A 25,925-nucleotide genomic window follows, 5' to 3' on the forward strand; every position below is an offset into this window, starting at 1 on the left:
GCTTAGTTTCATTCAGAAATATGATCCTAGTGGTTTAGACAAAGATCAATCACACAGAAGAATTAATTACAAACTACAGTCTCAGTTTTTAAACTTAAATTGCAGGACATAATTGGTCCGGGCTTTCTTCACAGAGTACTTTCTAATGGCCATGTCTTCTTAAGACAGTAACTTATGCACTAAAGGTTGTTTTACCAGAACAAAATTGGAGGAAAAGTAGCAGAGAACTTTTCCAGAAGTTAAGGGTGAAACTCGGGAATCAAACTGCCTGAATCTGAAATCCTGATCTATTGTTTTGTTTTGTTTTTACTACGCCTGTTAATTTCTCTAAGTCTCCATTTCTTTATCTACGAAGATGGAGGGAACCTAGTAAAATGATGAAACCTACTAAAATAGTTGTGAAGACTAAATGAGATAATAGGAATAAAACACGTAGTGGAGTACTCGGCATCTACTGTTTGCTTTCATTTTCAATTAACAGGGGACAAATATCCTGTGACAGTGAATGAAGAATGATCTTCCTCTGGTGAAAAAGGCTAACTTCTTCATTTGGGCATGTGGTACAAGAAAGGACATAGCAGAGAGCGGATACAGACAAACCAAGGGAAGGAATGATCTACCATCTGCAGATCAGTCAAATTATTTGTGGGTTAAATGGATGACAAACATGATGCCACCACTTACTAAGTTTTGCTAAATTCCAAGATTGATCAAAAAAGTCTTGAACAAAACCTTATTGTTAAAAAGAGGGTAAAGTAAAATAAAGAACAACAAATAACATAGCTATAAAAAGAAATTTTAAAATTTAGATGAAATGGAGAAAATACTAGAAAATGTAACTGAATAAAACTGACTTAAGAAGACATGGAAACTATAAACAGTCCTAGTATCATGAAAATATGCAAATCTGTATTAGTGAAAGGAGTTAGCAAAGTATAGTCCACAGGTTGGCTGCCAATATCCGTAAATAAAGTTTTATTGGAACACAGTCATGCCTATTTGTTTATATATGATCTATGGCTGCTTTCATACTACAACGGCAGAGTTGAGTAGTTGTGATGGAGACCGTATGGCTTGGGAGTCAAAAATATTTATGAAAAAGTTTGCCCTCCCTGCTCTATGAAGCCAAGCTCACTTATAAATATGTATGCAAAAAGGATACTAAAGGAAAAAAACTGATTATCAATAGTTATAGTAAAAAGTACCCAATATAATCTAATATCCATTAAGAATTTTTAAATGTTAGCAAACTTGGAATGAAAAGAAATTTCTTTAGCCTAATAAAATCTTTTCTGTAACACTTATAGCAATCATTCAGTTTAATGGTGAAATATGGAGAAACATCCCCTTTAGAAATAAGAGAACACGATGATGCTTACTTATTATTACAACTTCAGTTTAACACTGGCTACCATAATAAGACAAGACAAATAAAGGAAGGGTGTAAGTGTTGGAAGGAAATAAAAAATGTCATTACCTCCAGATTCTATTATTATTTACATTAAAGAACCAAAATAGTTTCAGATAAATTACTGGGTTGAATAAAAAAGGGTATAGTGTAATAACTGTAAATAAGACAATTTTCACAAAGTGTAAATTTCATTGACATACACTAGTAAGTTCATAAATGTAATGTTTGAAAAAGAACAGTATGCTGAGCAAAAAGATCCAGACCCAGAAAATGTACATACTGTATGGTTCCATTTATAGAAAATTCCTAAATAGGCGAAACTAATCTGCAGTGACATAAAATGAATCAGTGGTTTCCTGGGGCTTGGAAGGGAGGGAAGATTTGAATGAAATGGGCAATAAGGAACTTTCTGGATGACAGGAATGTTTTGCATCCTGATTATGGAGGTGGTTACATGAGCGTACACACTTGTCAAAATTCATCAAACCATACATATAAAGTTGGTACATTCCATTGTATGTAAATTATACCTCAATGAAGTTAGCTTAAAAAGAAAAAAGGAAGATAAAAAGTCTCTACAGCAGTGACCAAAATATAATTTAAGAGTAAATCTAGAAAAAAGTTTTAAGATTCTAAGATTATGCTAGACATTGAAGAGACCTAAAATGGAGAGTCAGACAGTATTAAAGCATGAGAAAACTCAACATAGCACAGACTTCTGTTCTCACCAACCTGACCTATGATTCAGTGCGATTTCATTCAAAATTTCAGGAAGTTTTTGTGAAATTCACAAAATAATTATAAAATGTATATAGAAGAGTGAAATGCCATGCTATCCTTCAACAAGAACAGCCAAGAAATTCTTGAAGAAGAACACTGTGAAGGGATTGCTCTTCCAGATACCAAGTTAAATTTCAAAACTGAATTAATTAATACAGTGTTGTTTGGAGAAGAAATGAACAAATAAGACAACAGAATAGAATAGCAAAACCAGAAACTACCCGGATGGAGTATTCTGTCACTGGTGTTGGGCAATACTATATGGAAGTTGGCTTGAACCAGCTCACAAGAGCTGACTGATAAATTTTTTTAAAAAATTGCAAGCTGTTTATTAATATAGCCATTATTAAAAAGTAAATCGTATAAAGTAATAAGTAAATTATATTAATAACAAAAATAAACATTCAAAACTCATCATTTAATTACTTTACTACATTTTGTTAAACTCCACATTCTTGAGGTCATTTATGTCCTTTGACCTGTATGGGCAAAAACAGTAGGCAATGTTTACACCTTTTGCTAACTCTGTGTTCAGCAATGCCATGTTATAGCTTGAAATTGGCAACTGGGGGAGTACTTATACCAAAGAAATTTGCAACATGACTGATTTATTGTTTTGTGGATTATCTAGACTTAGGCTCATAATAGAAAAATGTTAATGCATATTAAATTTAAAAGCGTGTCATATCTATTGTCATTACATTGTGAGTAGCACAAAATATTAAGAAAATATTTTTCCAGTATTCAAATATTATTATCTGATTCAACAAAGAAGTCACTAATGTCATCAACAAATGGTGAATTTCCAATGTGTCTTGTTTCACTTTTGTATTACTTGTTAACATAAAGAAATCACCGGTATTCAGTACTATACTCATTAATCAATTGCAACCAAACGTTGGCTTACAGATACAACAAAAGAGGGAAAAGTATTCAGTGATAATCAGTTATATAAAGTTTACCACAAACGATATTATATAAGATATTTTAACACACACGCACATATTTTCTGTGCTTCATAATATTCAATTATGTAGCACATGTTATCCAATCCCCCATCAACCAATAACTGAATTGTTGCCAGATTCTTTAAAACAATGATTATCAATAGTTCCACGATGTCTTTCTAGCACATACGTGCAAGAAGTCTGCCAGCCAAGGGAATGTGTCCGTCTGATTCCTGAATCTTGTTCTAGCTGGCACTCAGACATCCTGCACCCTGCCCAAGTGGCCCCTAGCCCAAATCCAGGGACCATGTCAATCTATTCTCTGGGTCCATCCTTCCAGTAGCCGGCTGTGCCATTAGTGTGTGAGCATGTACCTCTAAGCTTGATGGACAGTCAAGGGCCACTATTTGTAGGGGTTCAGGTAGAGCTTGGACATGCAGGCTGTGATATTCAACTGTATATGTGCAAGTTTCCTCTTAGCACAGGACAAAGAAGTGGGGAGGGGAGGTGGTGTGCAAGTATGAATGAGAAGCCAAGAATCCTAAATTCTGCATTCAACATCTGTCCTTCCAGGTCGTTATGGAAATATATTTATTAAGGTTAGAGCACATACTTCATAAGCATGACATATATCTGTTAATATATCTGTTAAATATCAAATGATAAGTGGGCTTCCATTTGTACTCTTGCTATGGCTTCTGTCAGCCTGCTACTGGAGGTACTAAAATACTTCACAATAATATATTTCTTAAAAAGAAAGAAATATGCTAAGTGCCCAATGATGTACATCCTTAGGTAATACTGGCAATTTTTTTTGTAGCAAAAAATCCAATATCAAAAATTTCATGATAGATTTTTGAATGACATGGCTAGTCAAAAAAAAAAAAAATGTGTACGATACAGTCCTACTTAAAAAGAATCCTTACCTGGGCCAAAAATATGCATGGAAAATATCATTGCAATGCTAACAACTAAAAATACAGATACAAGGAACGAGAGGTGAAGAAATGAAGGAAATATGAAAAAAAAAATCTTGAGAAGTTTAAGTATAAAGGAGAGCTGAGAAATTGCATAGTGGGAAGGTTTGAGTATCAAACAAGATCCTCCCTCTCGTTTTTAAGTTGGGGAATATTTCTTTTTGTTTTATCATTAGAGAAAGAAAAACTGAAGATGGTACAGACAGAGGAGAAAGGAGAAGGAAGAAAGTGAAGAGAATATAAATAATTTTATTTGAAATGCAAATATCAAGATAGGGTATATAAACACTCATTTTTCCTGTGTGTTTTGATCTTTGTTTGCTATCATTTGAGGCAGCGTATTTCCTTGATTTTGTGGGTCACCTTACTTTCTGATCCTGTGACTTCAAAAGCTTAGGACTCTTATCACTTTAAATACTCACAGGTCTTTTAAAATCACATGCCTAAAGGAATTTAGATAGAGATTGTTTTGTTTGATAGTATAGATTTCACACTGAAAAACAATTCTTTGAACATTCAAGGTATAGTCTACCAGCAGAAAATAAAATGAAAGTTTACCTAGTCCCTATAATAAAATAAAATAAATTAAAATAAATATTCAGCTTCAAAAATGTATGTTAATGAGCATTTCTACCAAACAGTTACATCTTTCATAATATTCTATCATAAAAGCATATATTTGAAATTTAAGATGGGATCTTTTTAAAGAGTAAAATATTACAGAATTAAAAAAACAGATATTATTCTTCAGGGAAAGTTGCACCATGACTAGAACTTAATAGAGAAAGAAAATATATTTCTCACATGCCTCATTGTTGCCTTTATTTAACAAACAATTTGCAATGTCAGAACATCCAGCCTGTTCCAGAACAAGCACATTCTCTGAGCCTGTTCTGTGAGGTTTTAGAATTTTGACATTTTTATCTCGTTTTTTTTTTTTTTTTTTTTCAGAGAAGCAGCAGCAACTACAAATTCTGGTGGAAAAATTCATATTAACCTGCTATACACATCGCATGATTATATATTATACTCTTTCCAACAAACCAGTTTGAAAGGACACAACTGAAAACAGATGGTAGCTGATGATGCCGTTGTTGCCAGCGCTAATGGCTGGATGTTCAAAAGGATGGGCCATTTTAGAAGACATGATTGTTGGCCAACGCATTTCGGATGGTGAGGATTGCTGAATTTATTAAATGGGAGAGAAAAATAAAATTAGCTAGGTATAAATGCAAAATCAGGTTTATGATTTAAAACAAGGAAGTTTTAATAAATTATTGAATGGCTTTTCAATATTTACAACCTACATGCATGCTTCTAAGGGTCTATAATAGAAACGACTCGTGCAATCAGGCACAATGTGGTTTTATAACACTATTTTAAGCATGGAGAGGAGTCAAGTAATTTACTCAACAATCCAAGGTAAATATAAGCAAAACTTAAAGTTAACAACATGAAAGCTTCTAATTAGCTGTCTTCCACCTGAATCTTGCGTGTTTTCAGGGTAAGATCCAAAGAAAGACGGCAAAAAAAATGTCCTCCTTATTACTATTCTTGGGAGATAATACTAATAGTCATGACTGGGAATAGATGACTGGTTCAGTGTTGGTTTTATGGTTTATTGCTAACATCCTACTTTATGATGAGCATAGCAATTCAAACAGGGATTGCAAATTGAGATTTGCAGACAATAGTGGCAAGTCTTCTGAGTGACTTCAGTACCCAGCCCAATGCCTGGCACAGAACTGGTGGTGACGTTTGCTAGATGAACAAGGAGCAGTAGCTACTGATGTTGCATATGCACTCAACTTCTCACCTGCCAGGTATGTTTGAGTCATTGAAGACATATCAGTTGATAAGCCTTATTACTTTAGAATCTCCCACTGCTGTTGTCTCTCCTTTTCAAGGAGGATCCTTACAAAGTCAGCTGAATTCTTCCATGATCTTTGGCCTAAATCAAAGCAAGCTCCCTTGACATTGATCATTCCTGCCGAATGTCTGATATTTCCTTCCGTCGACGGTACAGATTTTAATTGAGAAATAAACATCCATCCTTGGCAAGATGTTAGAAAGCTAAACATACTCATAAAAGACCTAACTGACCAGCTGGTAGAGAAAAGTAATAAGATTGTCACTTTAAAAGAATTTGTTTCGACCTATTTGATTCTGTTTCTGTCTACTGTCACAATTCTTAAATGGATGCTGGAATAAAATAAAATAAATGTCCTTCATTTTCAAGGAGCAGTATGGTGTAGCCATGGTAAGAGGAAGACTTTATTATCCAACCACCAACTACTAACTAGCTGTAAAATTTTCCTTCTCTCTAAAAAAACAGTACCTGTCCCACAAGGCTCTTACGGTGTTTATATCAGGTAATTGAAGGTAATTTACCGATGCCAGAAACATCACAGCGATTCAGACAGTGATATTCACTATAGTTCTTAATATTTATTTCAGTTAAGGAAAAAAGGAAAAAATAGAAATAGAATTGAGTGACAACAGAACAACCATTTCATCTTCTTGTTAAAGAGTTATCATGTTAGATTGTGGGAATTCTCAGGGACAAACCCTGAACTTGTTTCAATTTCTTCATAAGGAAAAAACTGAGGGTGTAAAATCCCACTCCAAAGCCATCTTTAAACCACTTGCTATTCCCTGGAGAAATGCGGGGATCCTTTTAAACCCCGTCTTGGGAAAAGGGCACCGCTCAGAACACCCTGGACTGAAACAATTCCTAGGAAGTAAGGAATGACATCCCCTGAGCTTATAATTTCACTCCGAATTGAATTAAACAGGGAAAATCCAGATTTCAGTAGAAAAGTGTAGCCAACATGCTTGGATAAAATTCTGGGCTTATGCTTGGGTGAAGGCCACAAATAAAAAGGGCTTTGGCGCTATTTAAAATGATGGTGAAGCCCTTTTGTAACCAGTCTTTTTATCACCTCTTACTCAAATAAAATTCTGTCTCCCCCAATACACATTCATGAGACCTTCAAGCGATCTTAATGTTTAAAGAAAAAAATAAAAAGGTCATTTATGTTTTCTCAACGCTGCAAAATTGTACTGATGATATTTATTTTAAACATTGTGTATTTTTCCCTTAGCGGAAAAGCCCATTATTATTACAGCTGAAAGCAATAACTCCCCAACTGGGAAACATTTCCAAATCAGAAACCTGTGATTATCACAATGCCTGGCTGCCTGGCTGTGTTATTTTATTTATTTGCTTATTCGACAGGCATCCTTTAAAGGGTCAATATATATGATGACGTATTTATTTAGCTAGTCTTCAGCTGCCATTGTCTATATATCCAAATATTATAAAAGATTAGAACAGATTATTTATTTTGGTGGCTAGAGGATTTTCCATATTAGTTTATCTGAACCCTAACTAATATTCAAACAAAAGGCAGAGTGGGGAGAAAAGACTCTTTTGGATTTATTTTTTGTACCAAATTTTTATTTTGAAAAATGCCAAACCCACAGAAAAATTGGAAGACTAGTACGAAAAAGCACTAATTGTGAATGTTAACAAACATTCTCTCTCTCTAATTTACATTACACATACATTTACATATACATATGTGTATACATACACGAATGTACATGCATATGAATGTATTGAATGTATGCATGTATGTATAAGTATAAACACCTGTACACATTCTTATTCCGAATTACTTGAGAGTTAGTTGCAGATCTGAATCTCTAACATACTTCAGCAAGTACCTTCTATGAAGGATATCCCACATCACATCAATACAATTATGACTATATTAATACACACTCCATATTTAAATTTTCTCCATTGATTCAATAATGTTCTATAAAGCCAGGACATTTTCATTTCATTTCATTTTTTTTGAATCCAGGATCTGATCAAGGACACTTTATTCTAGAACCTTCTCCCAGACTCTTTTCACTTTAATGACACCTGCATTTTCTAAGAGCCCAGGGCAATTATTTTGCATTGTATTTCTTCATTTGGATCTGTCTCTTCACACTTAAATGCAGGTTATGCATCTTTGGCAGATGCACATCAGAGGTGATATTATGGAGCAATGTCCTCTGTCCATTTTTTATGTAATTATTGGATCTCAATTCTTTATTCACCTTTCCTCACTCATTCAAATAGCCCAATATGCAAGAGGGCAAGCAAGCATTTTTAGCATAGTTTCTTATTATTCAAATGCCTTGACCGCTGTTCTGTAGTACCTCTGGGCATCAGAAGATCTATTTCACTAATAAATCATGATAACATTTTCAGTGGAGTGAGTGCAAAAAGAATTAAAAACAGGAATGGTTTAGGTACTCAGCACTTACTCATTTTAAATGAAAATCCTTAGAATAGTTTATGATGGAGTCTCACTGGAATTCTCCTTTTAAATCTGCTGGGTGGTTGGAATTATACACCGTCAAACTAGGCCAACATCATGGTCATCATACCCACAAGATATCAGAATATGAGGAGCAGGTGTTCCTGGGAACCAGAGAGAAGACAGAAAGACACTGCCAAACACAGTTCTCCATATCAAACGGTACATTCCCTGAGGCCTACCAAATGTGTAGGGCCTTACACTAGAATCAATCCATGTCAGGAGATTCTGGACGTCAGTCTTTGAAGATAATAAAAATCCTTAATCATCTGGAATAGTTTAGGTAAAGCCATGCCAAAGTTGAAAGTATTTGGGAATACGTTCTAATTATTCTTTGCTTCTGAGACATTAAATGCTATTATCGAATATAATTTTTTTTAACATAAATGATAGCCACTAAGCAAATATGGAAATAAGAGTAGATTGCTTTCTCTAAAATATTAAGGGAGGGGATGAAATTTAAAAGGTATAATAAAAATAAGGATTCCATTATGAACCACTAGCATATTTCTCAATAATATCATACACCCATATTTCAAATCCAAAGAAAACTCCTTTCTCAGAAATGGGAAAATCCAGCAAGAAAATCAGTAAGGACATAGCTGAATTCAATAACTTCATCAATCAATTAGATATAATTGACATATGTAGGCTACTTCATCCAACAACAGCAGAATACACATTTTCTCAAGAAGTATAGAATTTACACAATGTCTGTTCTCAGACCACAATGGATTTAAACTAGAAATCAGGAACAAAAAGACAATTGGAAAAACCCCAAAATACATAGATATTAAACAGCATACTTTTAAATAACATGTGGGCCAAACAAGAAATCTCAAGAGAAATTTAAAAATATTTTGAACTAAATGAAAATGAAACCATAACTTATCAGAATCTGTGGGATGAAACAAAAGCAGTGCTTAGAAATTGATAGCAATGAATAAATAGATTAGAGAAGAAGAAAGCTCTAAAATCAACAATCTGAGTTTCTACTAGAAAAAGAAAAACAAATCCAAAGTAAGCAGCAAGAAAGAAAAAAAACGTTAGAGCAGAAATCAATAAAATTGAAAATAGGAAATCGACAGAGAAAAATCAGTGAAAATAAAAGCTGATTCCTCTAAACAAATCAATAAAATTGAGAAGCCTCTAGCTAGGCTAACTAAGAAAAAAAGAGAGAGGACGCAAATTAATAACATTAGAAATGAAAAAGGGAACATCACTATAGAGCTCATGGAAATTTGAAGCATGATAAAAGAATACTATGAACAACTTCTATGCACACAAATTTGATAATCTAGAAAGATACAATCTGCCAAAATTCACGTAAAGAAGAAATAGATGATCTAACTAGGCCTATATCTATTGAAGAAATTGAATCGATAATTAATAAGCTTTCCAAACAGAAAGCACCGGGTCCACATGGGTTTACTGGTAAGTTCTAAAAAAATTTTAAGGAAGGAATTATACCAATTCTACAATCTCTTTCAGAGGATAGAAGCAGAGAGAATATTTCCTAACTTAATCTATGAGGCCAGAATTACCCTAATATCAAAACTAGACAAAAATCTTTTAAGAAAACTACAGACCAATATCTACCTCATGAACACAGATGCAAAAATACTTAACAAAAAGTTAGCAAATCAAATCCAAAGCATATAAAAAGAAGTATACACAATGCTCAAGTGGGGTTTATCCCAAGCACACTAGCTGGTGCAACATTTGAAAATCAACTTATGTAACCAATCACATCAACAGACTGAAAAAGAAAAACACCACATGATCATGTACCAAAAGATGCAGAAAAAGCGTCTGACAAAATCTAACACCCAATCATGATAACAACTCTCAAGCAATAAAAGAAAATAAATGTGCAGAGATTGGGAAGTTTTAAAACTGTCTTTGAAAGTGACATGATTATCTATATAGAAAATCTGAAAAAAAAAAAAATCAACAAAAAAACCCTCCCAAAATTAATAAGGGATTATGGCAAAGTTGCAGAATACAAGATTAATATACAAAGGACAACTGCTTTTGTATATACCAACAATAAACAAATGGAACTTGAAATTAAAAATGCAATGCCATTTACATTAGCACTCTCCAAAAATGAAATGCTTAAATACAGGTCTAACAAAATATGTACAAGATCTGTGTGAGGAAAACTATAAAACTCTGATGAGCAAAATCAAATTAGAAGTAAATAAATATGTATTCCTCGTTCACAGATAGAAAGACTAGAAACACTCAGCATTGCCAAGATGTCATTCTTTTCCAACTTGATCTATATGCAACGCAATCCCAGTAAAAACCCTAGCATTGTTCTATGATATCAACAAATCGATTCTAAAGTTTATATGAAAAGACAAAGAATCCAGAACAGCCAAAACAATATTGAAGAAGAATGAATTTGTAACAATGACAGTACCTTAGTTCAAAACTTAATATAAAGCTACTAAAATCAAGACAATGTGGTATAAATGAAAATATAAACAAATAGATCAATAGGTTAATATAGAGATCCCAGAAATAGATCCCCATAATGACAGCTAATCTTTGATAAGAAGTAAAGACAATAAAATAGTCTCTTTAACAAATGGTGCCAGAACACCTGGACATTAAAAAAATTAATCTAGACACAGACCTCACATTCTTCACAAAAATTAATGCAAAATGAATCACAGATCTAAATGTAAAAGACAGAACTATAAAACTCTCAGAAGATAATATAGAAGGAAACCTAGATGACCTTGGGTATGGTGATGACTTTTAAAATACAACACCAAAGGCATGATCCATGAAAGAAATAAATGATAAGCTGGGCTTTTTAAAATGAAAAACTTTTGCTCTGAGAAAGACAATATTAAGAGAATGAGAAAACAAGCTACAGACTCAGAGTAAATATTTGCAAATGGCACATATGACAAAGGACTGTTATCCAAAATATACAAAGAACTGTTAAAATGCGATAAGAAAACAACTCAACTAAAAAATAGACTAAAGACTAACAGACACCTCACCAAAGAAAATATGCAAATGGTAAAAAAAAAAAAAACTTATGAAAAAATGATCCATATCCTATGTCATCAGGGAAATGCAAATTAAAACAACAATTAGATTAAGCACTACACACATATTAGAATGACCAGAATCCAGTAAACTGGAAAACCAAATGATGATTAGGTTGTGGAGTAACAAGAACTCAAAAGTATTCCTGGTGAAAATGCAAAATGGTAGAGCCACCTTGGAAAATGGTTTGGCAATTTCTTACAAAATGAAACGTACTCTTAACATATGATCCAGCAATCGTGCTCCTTGATATTTCTCCAAAGGAAGTGAAAACTTACGTCTTAGGAAAAATCTGCACATGGATGCTTGTAGCAGCTTTAATTGCCAAAACTTGGATTCAACCAAGATATCCTTCAGTAGGTGAAAAGACAAATAAGTTGTGGTATATCTAGACAATGTAATATCATTAAGCTCTATCAAACCATGAAAAAGCATGGAAGAACCTTAAATGCATACCACTAAGTAAATGAAGCCAGTTTGAAAAGGTTTTACACTACATGATTCCAACTACATGACATTCTGGAAAAGGCCAGACTATGAAGACAATAAAAAGATCAGTGGTTTCCAGGAGCATGTGTGTATGGAGAGGTGATAAACAGGTAGAGCACAGAGAATTTTTAGGGCAGCGAAAATACTGTGTATGGTATTACAATGATGGATATACATCATTATATAACTGTCCTAATGCATAGAATGTATGACACCAAGAGTTAACCCTGACATAAGCTATCAACTTTAGGTGATTATGATATATCAATGTACATTCCTCCTTGGTAAAAAATGTACTACTCTGCTGAGTGATGTTGATAATTGCGGAGGTCATGCATGCGTGGGTGCAGGAAGTATATGGGTACCTTCCTCTGAATTTTGCTGTAAACCTAAAAGTGTTTTAAAAAGATAGTCTCTTTAATAAATCCAAAGACCCAAAATAAGTAATAAAATCTAGCAATTAATAAACCAGAAAATATATACTGAACATTATACTTTAATATTTTAAGCTATAAACAAATTATAAGCTAGCTTCTGAACATGAGACCTATAATTTACTAGGATGCATGCAAAAATCATTGAAAGTGAAGCTTCATGTCACAGTAATGAACTAATCTACATATAGACCAGAAGGATGTTAGCAGAAATGGCAGAAGGAGTGATGATGTTGCAGGCCTAACTTCAGAGAGGCAGGCTTGCATCTGAGCTGTGAAGGCTGGAGGTCAGCATGATGGGCAAGGAAGAAAGAGAGACAGAAGCCAGCAGGCACGGGAGGGGGGCCAATGTCACGGAATCCTGATATAAACATGATGAGGACGGAATCGTATTTCACAAGCCAGGTAGAAGCATGCTATTTTCACTGCCGCATTTATACAGATGTTTGGGGTCAGGTTCACAAAGCAAAGAGACTCTAGTATGACACAAGTCTAATAAGAATCCCCGCGTGCAGCAATTTCTTTGGCTAAAAATCACACTGTCTGTACAGTACCTCCTGTGCTGAGAGAACATTTGCCTCAAGAGAGATGTCCCAGGGAGAAATTATAAACAAAAGAGCATTAGCAATCCCGAAAGCTGTACACAAAAACATGGTTTTACAGTGTAGTTTAATCCTCTAAGGACAGCGCTTGATGAAATACATTTTTATGAGACGCGCATATTCTTAGCATTAGAAATGCTGGCGGCTCCATAAAAATACAGTACGGTCTTCTCGCTTGAGCGAATCAAACCAGGGTAATGTGAAACATCTATTTATACCTCTAGGACACACCTTCTGTGATGTGCAAATACTGATGAGTTAGAGTTAACTGTAGAGTGTTAATAATGAGCTAACTTCACAGTTAAAAATCTTAGTGTTTCTGGTTGAAGGACCAACTACAGACCATTGGTGAGTGCTTTGTATCTAGTTCAGTGGGTCATATGACATAAATAAAAATCAGATTCCAGAATAAGATGAAGTATAAATTAAGACAGTAAATAGTTATGAGACACTGGTTTATACCACGTATCAACAAGCTACAGCCCATGGGCCAAATCCACTCTATTGTCTATTTTTGTAAATAAAGTTTTATTGGAACACAGCCACATCCATTTATTACTTATTGTCTCTGGCTGGTTTCATGCTACATGGCAGAGTTGAATAATTGTGACAGAGACCATGTGACCCACAAGGCCTAAATTTCTATCAGGTCCTTTACAGAAAAGATTGCGAACCCCTGGTCTCTGCTTTTAATTGTCGGAGCCTTCTTTTCTCTTCCTTAAGATATGTGTGTTATTTTCCTGTTGCCACTGTACTAAATTACCATAAGTTAAGTGGCTTAAAACAACACAAATTTATTATCTTACAGTGCTGGAAGTCAGAAATCCTAAAATCAAGGTGTCAGCAAGTCTGTGTTCCTTCTGGAGCTCTAGAGGAGAATTGTTTCCTTGCTGTTTCTAGCGTCCAGAGGCCACCTGCATTCATTGGCTTGTGGCTCCACCCCCCATCTTTAAATCCCGTGCTTCGATCTCTTTCTCTGCATCTGTCCTCATGATGCCTTTTCCCTCTCTACTTTTTGTCATTACATGTCCTTATACTCCGACCCTCTTGCTTCTTTCTTTTAAGGAACCTTGTTATCACATTGGATCCAGCCAGATAATCCAGAATAATCTCCGCATCTCAAGATCCTTAACTTCATCATATCTGCAGAGTCCTTTTTGCCATGTAACTTAACTTTTAGGTTCTAAGAATTGGCATGTGGCCACCTTTGGGGGGACATTATCTGGCCTACCATAATATGTAAAATAATTAACTTTCCAAAGAGAATGTAGGAGCTTGAAAAAAAAAAAAAGATGGCTAAGTGCAATATAATATAGACTTTTTAATATATGTCAAACTTTCTCTACAGTTTTGAATTCTTCTTTTTCAAACAGTTCCTTCTGAATCTTTATCTCTTTTCATCATTGTTTTGCTGTTTCACAAAACAACTAACTGAGGAACATCATGTTTGTATATTTGAAATTTCACATTCTTTTATTCAGAAAAACGATTTTATTAAAATTTAAATCTATAGTCTCCAAAAAAGTTTTATCAAGAAAAAAATTCTTCTTCTTGTTTTGTTTTTCTTCTTATTTTCCGGGGGCCAAACCCTTTCCCTTGGTTTTAAAGGCCGGGTTGGAAACCGGGGTAAACTTGCACGTGTGCTTTGAAGATGGAGAAGTTGGACTTGGGAAGAAAGATGACAGGAAAGGTTTGATGGCTGAAGTGCACGTAGGTGCTTCAAGAAAACTTGACGCGATTTTGGCATACTAACTGGCCCGACTCAGTCTAGCTCTGATGGATAAAACATCCCTGTGGTCTGTACTTTATACTCTTGACTTCTGTAGAACTTCCAAAGTAGGTGCTCAATATATATTTATTGAAGATGACTGAAAGGTAAATATTTTAATAGGTACTTCGAGAGCAATCTCCTTTGGAAATTCTGTATTGGCAGGAAAAATGGTGCAGCCCTCTGAGGAGGGCAATACAGTGAGATAAAATAGCAGGAGAAGTCACTACGCAAAGGTGAACGTGGCCAAGAAAATATCTGTGCTGAAGATGACCACAGAATATGGAATGTGGGCATAGCGACAGATTCTCCATCCCACCACCCTTTATAAGGTTCATAGATTCATCTAGCAAATGAGGAATAAAGCCCATTTCTGCAAATTGGATTCTGTTTACCTTCTGACTCCCACTACATTATCATCCTGGAAAAGAAGATTATTGAAGAGGAAGCAATGCCCGACAGGTTCAGAAAAACCAGTGGCTTTTAGTGTTGAAGGCTCTACAAAGTCATGCGTCCACCCTTCCTTTTCATGGCTGTTTACTATTTCTCTGTGACGGCATTCTGTGGAACTTCAGGGTTGCCTTGCAGCTTTCCAGGGTTGTCTGCCTCCTCTGCTTCCAAAGAGTTTGGGAAATTCCAAAAAATATTCTTATTCCTCATGAAGCTCCTGGCTTCAATCTGGCAGATGCAAAGATCTTGTCATCCCTCTTTTGTCTTGGATGGCTTTGTACTGCAACAGAGCCAAATGACAATAGCTTTGCATAGAGTTTTCACCGACAAGCATGTAATGTGTTTATCCTAAGTACATTCAGCTTAAAAACATACGATCTTTATTCTTTATATTTTTCAAACAAACTATATAGTTTATTTACTGAAAATAAGAGATATGTATAACGAGATAGGTCCACAGGGAAATTTAGTTAGCCAGGTAGTCTAGAAAAAGTACCATGATATTAATTTTTTAAATGTAGCAAAATGTTAATTAATAGGTGGAATCCCTGTCGCGATGCTAAATGAATACACGACAATTGAATCCATGCTGGGATTTTGCGAGCCGTAAAGAATGTTAAAAATGTGCACGATTTGCATACACTGGTCTGTTCTGATCTGAGAATAGGAAAAATATTTGAATAGGATTATTAGCTGATTTTACTTCAAGGAATGAACACCTGAAGATCTATAATCTACGGACAATGCAAATTGTTACTATAAAGTGCCCTTTTTTAAAATGGCTTATTTGATTGGGATGGTAATTTGGGAGAAAAGTTAAGATCCCTGAATCTCTATGTTTAGGCCCAGGGAGGGGACAGGAATGTAGACAAATGGGCGACAGAGACATAAGAATGTGACCAGTTAAAGTGGGTGGTGGTATAAGAGGCATCATGAAATAATACATGAGCTCATGTTCTTGAGAGCACGAGCTTAAAAGCGTATATTACAGTACTTAGTCTCTAACGTTGAGCTCATCAATAGGTATCTATGGATTTGATATCAAAATATGATACGTGTTTTTGCAAATCCAATGCAATGCTCCTTCAGATTATAAACAATTGTGAGAATGCAAAATCAGAGGGTGGGGCAGCCCCGACGCTCTGAGTATCACGATGCTTTTAATTCATTTAAACCAGATAAAAATTGCCCCCCAATTTTTCTACCTAATCTACCCTACTACCAATCAGAATGAACAGGTATAGGCACAGAAATCTGTTTTATGCCTAAGATAATTACTGGGATTCAATAAAGAGGGGAAAAAAAGAATGCCCGGGGTTGAGAAACTTGGTAAAACAAAGGAGACTGACTACCCCCGAGCCCTGCCCTTCAAGGGCTCCAGTAACTGACGCCACATTTCAGACATGTGATTTCATTCACAAAGTATTTTAAGTAGTTTAATATGTTGCACTGTCAAAGGACACAGAGAATTCTGGATTTAAAAAATAAATAAAAACATGCCGCCTCGTCTCCAGCAGAATTTAACTCCAACAGAGAGAGGAAACAGAACAATTATCGTCTATCCTAACTTGGGCACTACCGATAGGAGATGGGAAACTTCCGCAGAATTCGAATTTCATTGTTGGTTTTGACATCATCCCCTGGAACTCGGCATCGCAGCTCTTTTCTGTGATCGTCTTTCGGAATCCCTACGTCGAATGCTAAGGTTCCACCTGAATAATCTTGGAAGAAAATTTTTTCACCTCAAAGAATTTCCTTACGGTCCAAGAATTTCCTTACGGTCAAAGAATTTCCTTATAGTCAAAGGTCAGAGTAAATAGGCTGTACTTTCAGTAATTTAAACAAAAAAGAAAGAAAAATTTAAAGAAAGAGCTGTACCGTTGAATTATAGAACACAGAATCTTTGAATATGCAAGTTAAAGAGGACTTTGTGCCAATTCCTCATTTTACAGTGAGGGAAGTGAGGGCGCAAATGACCAGAAGACTTCTCTAAGTCACCACGTTAATGAACGGCACAAGCAAGATTTCAATTTGATGACTTGAAAAGTGACCTCTTCGCTCTTCCAGAAAGAGCGGTTGCCTTTCGCGTCTTCCTCCTCTAGGCTCATGCTTCTTAGCTCTCCCATCCCTTTTGCCTGAACCAACAGGAGCAGTAGAAAGAGCAGAAAACCCAGGCTGCAGAAGGAAAGAGGACACGACGGAGTCAAAATGTTTCAGTGTGATGCCGGCCCCAGTACTCAGGGAGGGAGTTGTTTTCTGCACATAAGAACAGCGAAGCAATAACTGTCAGTATATCGACTTCCTCAGCAGAACTTCACACAAAGTGAAATGAAGCAAATTTATGTCAACACCAGATGCTTTAAATAGAAACAAAGTTAATTTGAATAATAATTTGGTTTTCTTTATCCAATTCACAGAATAAAAGTAAATTTAGAAACTTATTCTGTTGCAGGTGAAACATCTGGCATTGTGGATGACTACTGTCAATTTGATTTAAAAATTTAATATTATAAATAACGTGAAAACATTCAGGCTCAAGTAGTTACACATTTTAATACTAGAAATTAAAATTAAGAATAAACTCTATCTAGCAGAATTTTCTCTGAACTTAGTAGGTGCCCAAGCAGCTGCAGAGAGTATTTTCTCAAAAAAATTATTTGTTTATCTACAGAAAAGGGTTAATTGAAAACAACAATTTCCAGTCTGTTAACCATTAAATGCAACCTTGGCCATTTTATGAAAATAACAGAAGTAGACCCTATTGAAAAAAAATATATTGTTTGGCAAAATATTAATGACTCAATACTGGAGAAAGTATATGTAAAAAGAAGCAGAATGAGACCCCTTAGAGACCCACAGAGAAGTAAATATAGAGTGACTACCTGATGTTCAGTTCTTCAGAGACCAGACACCATCTGCATTTTGTTTCTCTAAGAATCTCTTAAGCCTTTCGATGGCTCTATTTTTCTCCGCTCATTTGAATGGACTGGGTCTTTGCAAACCGAAGAATTTTACTCTGTTTACTTTGCACGTGCTCCCCGCTCTGTGCTCCATAACACGGCCTTCAGTTCTGTAAGGTGATACTTCACACGATGCTGTGATTTTTCATTCACTTAGCTGTCTTCCTTTAAGGCAAAAACTATGGCCTAGTCATTATTACCACAATGCCCCACACATAGAGTGAATGAATAAATATTACGAAGATCAGTAGTATCTTCTTCATCTATGGGATCATCCATTTTACAAGCAGTCTCTTACTACCCATGGATTTCTTCTTATAATCTTCCCTTTACATTTTTTTTTTATTATATTTGGCTCTTGTATTACATTATATCAGTTATCATGCTCCGACGTTGAAATTTTGATTCTCATAGATCTATCTCCTCAATTCCACTGAGAGTTTCTCTTAGGTTGTTTAACTGAGCACCCGCAAGCACTAAGTGTTTGCAAAGCATTTAAGAATTAACCAGTATGCAATGGGAGAACTGAAGCGTGACGATGAAGGTGTGCTGTGGCCAAAACGGAACCACAAGAGCAGAGAGAGGAAACCTGACACCTGATGATGAGCAGCTAGTAAATTCTGAGGCTGAACTATACATGCTACACTTTGCTTAAAGCTACTGTTTTCTAATGAGGGTCTGAATATTGATGTGGAATGCCACAGACAGTCATTGGACTATTTGGAGTGTTATTTCATCTTGGAGTTTCCTGCTTCTCTTTGATAACTTTGGACCCAGAGACAAAGAATAGTAGATCTATCAAGACATAGGCAACACTTTTCTAAGAATCTGGAAATCAAGGTTTCGGTCTCAGTGGAGACTAGATGAACCAAAAAGATATGAATAGAAATAGTTTTTTCTCTACTTCTCTCTCCAGCTTGACCTTGAGAAAAGTTCACAGACTTCATCTGCATTCTGTCATATTTTTCCTAAATCTGTATATGCATATACTATATAGAAATTGATTAAAATATTTAATTCTTACTAAGGACACTTTCTATGAAATAATAATTTAGGCAAATATTTTATGTACCAGACTTATGCAAGGAGTCATCGAAACTCTATACCTCACTTTACATGCAGCATCACCAGGGAGGCAAAAATACTGGAGGAACTTTTACAAACTAAATGCAGATCAGCAACAACGGCTCTGCAGAAAATAAAAAGTGCCATTGGAACACAAACATAACTAAAAATACACAAAGGAAACTATGAACTGATGATAACTTATTCAAGTATCATCCACATTTGCTCTTTAGAAATGTGTCATTTGAAACAGCAAAATACATAATAAAAATTATAAATTTCACTCAACTTGCAACTCAGAGATTCTGAGACACACTTGTTAATGCTAAGGTTGACTCCTCTTTCTGAGGAGTCAGTTCTGAGGCTTCGGTTTTCCCACTGCGTACTGGTTAATTCTTAAATGCTTTTCCAACACTTAGTGCTTGCGGATGCTCAGAAAGGGTGAAATGCAAAACTGTAATCTGTAAAACACGCGAAGGTCCAATTCTTTCCTCCAGCGCGATCACCACATACAAGCAACCATTGGCAGACTACGTTTATTATCATACTTAAGGACATTTAATGTGAATTATCTTCGTCTCCAGAATCAGAAAATTGGTTCCATGAAGAAGCCTGTAATTACTTTGAAACAGACAGGGATTAACCATGTAGGTATTATTGAATGAGCCTGCAGCAAAGAACATTATTGGCTTCAGTCTATCTATATTTTATCTGCATTCTATATCGAAAGAAAGATTTTTAAACATGCCATTCTGATCAAATGTTTGGCCTTTTTAAGTCCTTGGAGACTTGGGTGAACTCATTTTTACACTTTGCTTGCACATCAAGAAGAGTCTTCACCACTATTTTAAAAAAAGTGGTAACAGGAGTGAATGATCCAATATAATCATCCCTTTGATAACGAAAATAGTGGAAAAATAAAGACACTAAAAAGGAATTTACTTTTATAAAAGATCATTCTTAGAAGGAGCTTTAATTTTCAGTAAAAGCATAGGATGATCAGTTATAAAACACTGTGAAGGTATTATACATATTTACATGTGGTTATTATATAAGTTTTACATAGTTGTAACATATCATTTACCCAGTACATTCACTCAGCAGAGCGTCAACTCAGTGGATGCTTCCAGCAGGGTTCCCAGGAGTGGGGATTTCCTGCAGAGGGGCGATACAGATTCTAAGGCCCACTCTCACATTCACTAAGGTAGAATCTGCAGGTCAGTTTAAAGGAAACTGTAATTTTATCTTCTTCTTCAAGAGACCTTTAGACAGTCATGGGGAACCCCTGACCAATTTTCGCCACACAACCTTCCCCTTTCTGTTTTGGATTAAAGTGGGTTTTCCAAAAAGATACGTTGAAGTCCTAACTCCCAGTACCTCTGAATGTGACCCCTCATTTGGAAATAGGATTGTCGCAGGTGTAATTAGTTTAGTAAAGATGAGGTCATGGTGAAGTAGAGTGGGCCTTTAATCCAATGTGACTGGTGTCCTTACAGGAAGAAGAAAAAGACTCACAGTGAGAAAATAAGGGGATGACCGAGGAAGAAAATGGAGAGATTGAAGCTACAAGCCAAGAAACACCGAGGGTCCAAGGCCATCACCAGAAGCCAGGAAGAGACAAAGAAGCATTCTTTCCAGGCTCAGAGGGGGAATATCCCCACTTTGTTTCAGCAGCCCCAGGAAACTAATATGACTTCGCAGTTGCGCAACAGGAAGACGATTCAGGGAGTGAGAGCTGGAAGCCGACTTTCCATCCGGGTTCTCTACCTCCCACTAACAGGTCCCCCCACAAACCTCACACAGTCCTGAATGTTCATTCCTCTCATCTGGAACACTGCAGTTACCTTCACACCTCACGACGATCAGAGTGTGCTCTGAGGATGCCGACCTCAGAACTACTTTGGGAGTGTTTCATAAAAAAAAAAAAAAAAAATGCAAGTTCTTGAGTTCCATCTATGACCCAGCGTCTCCCAGCCTCCTTAGTGTGAAAGAATCTGCACGGTTAAGAGATGTCTAGGTTATTCCAGTAATCATAGTTAGTTTGCTAACCCTGTTTAAAGGAATAGGGTTTCCTGAGATTAATTTGATTGAGGTAATTGAGTGTTATTCAAATAATTCTTTGATTTTAACCATTGTTATGGAAAATCGCTCTACACTTTCAGCCCAGAATCTTTCTTAAGTGACTGAACTCAATAATGCTAATCGTGAGTCATTGTATAACAAACACGCTTGACTTCTGTGGATCTTACAGAGGCAGAAAGAGAGGGAGAGAGAGAGCACAATAGATTTTAGAATTTATCATTACTTCCTCAAATAAAACTAGAAATAAAGTACAGACTTCTATATTTACCAAAAAGTAGCACACCATCTTTATTTTGCTCATTTCACTATTAATGGTAAAGATAAAAATATTCACTCTTGAGAATCACTACTCTAGGACTGTAGCTCTTAACCATTTTAGGTATCATGACCCTCTGGACGAACTAATGAAATTTTTGTCAGTGTGCTCCCTAAATGCACTTGTGCACATACAAAATTTGTATGCAACTTAGTACTTGAGATTAAAGTCACTATTTAGATCTAGGTGATGGCTACTGGGTTGGATGTATACTGACTCTACCAATTCTAAAAGTTATGCTTTCATAAAAACCCTTGATAATCATTTTTAAAAAACCTACATCATTTATGATTTTTTAAAAGATTACAGATGATCTTTTTGGGGGGTGATTTTTCTACAAAAGCCTTTTCAATCGCTTTCCACTTGGCTTATACTCTCTGGATCTCAACTTCTGGAAGACATTTTAAAAATGAGAAAAATATTTTCCTTTCACATTGAACTTTTCATGTTACTGACTATAAGAGTTGTGAATCTTCACCAAATGTTCCTCTAAAATATAAGTGAGTAGGTAGATCTCAAGAGAATCTTGCTACAGTTAAACCTTGAAGTATAGGGTTTAGGGGTGCTGACCTCTCCTCCAGCACTGTCAAAAATCCATGTATGACTTTTGACTTTTCCAAAACCTAACTAATAGCCTACTATTGACCAAAAGTCTTACCAATAACATATAGTTAATTACACATTTTTGTATGCTATGTGTATTACATACTGTATTTTTACAATAAAGTACACTGAAGAAAAGAAAACATTATAAAGAAAATCATAAGATTCATCTGTGAGTTTTTTCAAATCTCCAAAACAGTCTCTAATATATTTATCCAAAAACAACTCCACGTATAAGTGGACCTGCGCAATTGAATCCCGTGTTGTTGAGGGTCAACTGAATTTTTATTCTAATAACAAGTTTGAAGCATTTGTTAATTCGGTAAAAGAGCATTTATTTAGTTCTTTGCTCTTGGATGCTGGTTGGTTTTGGTAAAATCCAAAACAGCACTGGCTTTAAGGTTGAAAGTTGGGTTTCTTTGCTCATATTTAAACACACTATGGGGAAAAGAAAAAGAATTTCATAATTTTGCCTTTAGGGCAAGTCTTTAAAATATACAAGAAAGAGAAGCATACAAGAAAGAATTCCTTTGCTAGCTTAATTAAGCCTTGCATGTATAGATGGTCTGCCAACTCTTAAGAAAAATGTCTTTGTCACTCCAGCAATCTGTCCCCACTCCCCTTACTCCCAATTTATATCTCCCTTCCTCAAACCTCGAATGCTGAAGTAGACTTCTAGGAGATTTCTCTGCCTATTCAACTGCTTATCCTTAGATATACTACATACTATGTTTATATTAATCTCATAATACTTTTTCAATCTTATCATTCTTTGGCTTCTTTGGCTCAAAAACCTACATTTGCTCTCCAATTGCCTTCAAAATTAAATATAACTCCTTGGTCAGACATTTAAGACCCTTCGAATGTGTCACCAAAATGTATCGTTCTCTCCCTCTTCCTATGAGTGTCTGCCTTATGCTCACATTCTATTCCTAAATATTAATTGTGTCTTTAGACTTTCTAGACCTTACAGTTTGATCATCCCTTACCCCTGGAATTCCTTCTCTGTCGATCTCACCTAACCAGAGCTGATCTATTCCTTCAGGCCCAAAGAAAAAATACTAAACTCCCAGAGAAATCACTCCGGTACCCAGGAAGACGTAAGCTCACACTTTTATAGACCTTGCTAACATGGTGCCTGCAACTCACAGAACTTCCCATAGTCCATCTGGTGTTACATGACCAGTGAACTTCTCTTAACCACCTTGATTTTTTGCAAAAGTGTATTCATTCATTCATTCATTCATTCACTGAACTTAAGTATTTACTGATCACTATTTACTATGTGCTAAACAATGAGGAATTAAAATTACTTTAGAAAACTTTTCCATGATGAGGGCGAATTATGATGACAAAGGTACATGGATTCCACGGCAAGGGTTAGATGGGGCATTTGAGCCACACAGGATGTGAGAAAATGCTTCCAGAGATGGGACGCTAACTGAAACTGACATTGTCCCATAAATAATCATGGGAGAAGGATGAGATCATTCCACAGGTTCCCAATGCCCACCTTAGAATTAATCTAGATCTTAGCCTCATAGAAATCAGCACTGAAGCCATTTTGAAAAGAAAAAAATCTGCTCTAGTTATAAAGCCATATTATAAGGTAGATCAAGCATCCGCTTAATAGAATAAGGCTCCCTTTAACAGTCCAACAGTGGTAAAAACTTACCATAAGCAATATCCTTATGAAGCTGGAGACAGTTGCACGGAGAGATTACTACGTAAGAGTTGGAGGTTATACATAGGCACACACAGGATGAAGTCTTAATCATTGAGAATTTAGGTGGAGTTCAACTTATAGGACTAAGAGTCACTGAAAACAAAGCCAGTCACATCATAGTTTTATTTATTTTAAATTCCAGGATGTGTCTGGAAACCGTTTAATTCAAAATAACCCCTTTCCTCCCATTCAAGCCCAATGTATAACACAATGGAGAGAAAAGTGACATTCGGAAAGACAACTACAACCTAGAATGTGACGATCATTTAATGTTTAAAAAATATTACATTATGTTTCCTTAAGTTCTAGGGCAGTAAAATGTAACAGTGCCTTTTGGAATGATAGAAGAACGTGATCTTGCAGTCACGCACGCCACACTGTATGTATTCCAGGAGAGTAGCATTTCACCCCAGGACATCAGAGCTTTGGTGCAAATGTATTCAGGAGGACAAGGATAACAAGCAAGACTGATACAAAGGATAAAACCAATCAAAGGGAACCTCATGTTCAGCCTGAAGACTCAGTAGGCATGCCTCTAAGGCACAGAAACAAATCTTTCAAAGATTTCTGTACTGCAATTACATTAAGCTTCAGCAGAGATGGAAGCAGACCTGGTATTCGCAGGACAGAAAAAACAACAGCGGACAGAAATAGTAAAGCTTGATTCTCCAACCCTAGGCCATGCATTAAATTCTAAAAAAAAACAAGTTCTATCACTTTTTTGGGGAATAGAGATTAGAAGCTTGATTTCTGGATTCAGACAGGTCAGCGTTGATTTCAACTCCAACTTTTGTGTGCCGCATGATAATCTCTCTGGATATGATTCCCCCATCTGTAAAATGGAAATCAAAAAACCCACTGCATGCAGTGTGTTTGTTGGGAGAGATAGAAATAGTCCAAACACAGTACTCTGCACAGTGACTGACACGGTGAGAAATCCATAGATCATGGCCACTGTGATGAATTCCTAAGAAATCACGCCAGTGCTTGACCTAGATGTGCAAGTATTTTAACTTGTAATATGGATATTAACAAGTAATATGAATATGTTCATATTCACATTCAGCCATAGAAGCGCTTCAGACTGACTGAGGAGGGCCTTGTGCTTTCCGAAGGACCACCATTGGGAGCTGATTCGGCCTCTAGTCAGACCTTCCCTGCAGTGTAGGGCTCAGTTGCAGACTTGAATAGATTATTTTATCCACTTGCAAAGTGGATGGAGACGGGGGCTTGCAAAGAGCACAGAGGCTGGGAGACTCACAGCTTTAAACACTCTCCCCTCCCGAGGCCCTGGGGGCTCCCAGAGACTTCTATTCCCTCCCAGCCTGGGTGGTAGGGAGGGTCCCCCTGGGCAGCTGCTGTCTGCCAGGACTCCTATTCATACTTAAGGCCTGTGCAGACCTCAAATGAAAGAGCCGTAGGTGAAAGGCGGATTGAAGCCGTTTGTAAAGTTCAAGGTCATCTTTCCTTTTTCTATGTTTCAGATTCTAAAAGTAAAAAGTTATTAATTATACCACAAGTCTGAAAAAAGAATTCTCCTAACCCTGGTCTTTATGGAGTTGGGTTAGACACACAGGGAGCAATTTGTTTTTGTTTATTTTTGAGCAGGTCTGTTGCCTATGTTTAAGTTCTCTTGTTAAATCTCTCTGTTTTATAGCTAATCGCATTTTTATAGCAGGCATGAAGCTCTCGACAAGGCCCTTGCTGAGCTGTTCCTGTAAATCAAAACCTTACTCGGCTGTTCTTGTAGCTGGCAGTGCAACGGGGTTAGTTTTACCATTTATGGTTGCAAAGTCCATCCAGACTTTTTTTTTTTCCCCCTTTAGTGTTTTGTTTTTTTTCCACTCAACTCCCTCCCCTCCTCCTGCCC

At 36.1% G+C, this 25,925-nt stretch overlaps 1 protein-coding gene across 1 annotated transcript in view; it reads right to left on the reverse strand.

The window, feature by feature from the left end:
- The window catches only part of FBXL7 (F-box and leucine rich repeat protein 7), a 367,867-nt gene that overhangs the window by 176,569 nt on the left and 165,373 nt on the right, over positions 1-25,925 (reverse strand). The gene's annotated exons all lie outside the window — the stretch shown is intronic.

Source organism: Pteropus vampyrus, unplaced genomic scaffold (assembly GCF_000151845.1).
Source record: "Pteropus vampyrus isolate Shadow unplaced genomic scaffold, Pvam_2.0 Scaffold94, whole genome shotgun sequence".
NCBI lineage: Eukaryota > Metazoa > Chordata > Mammalia > Chiroptera > Pteropodidae > Pteropus > Pteropus vampyrus.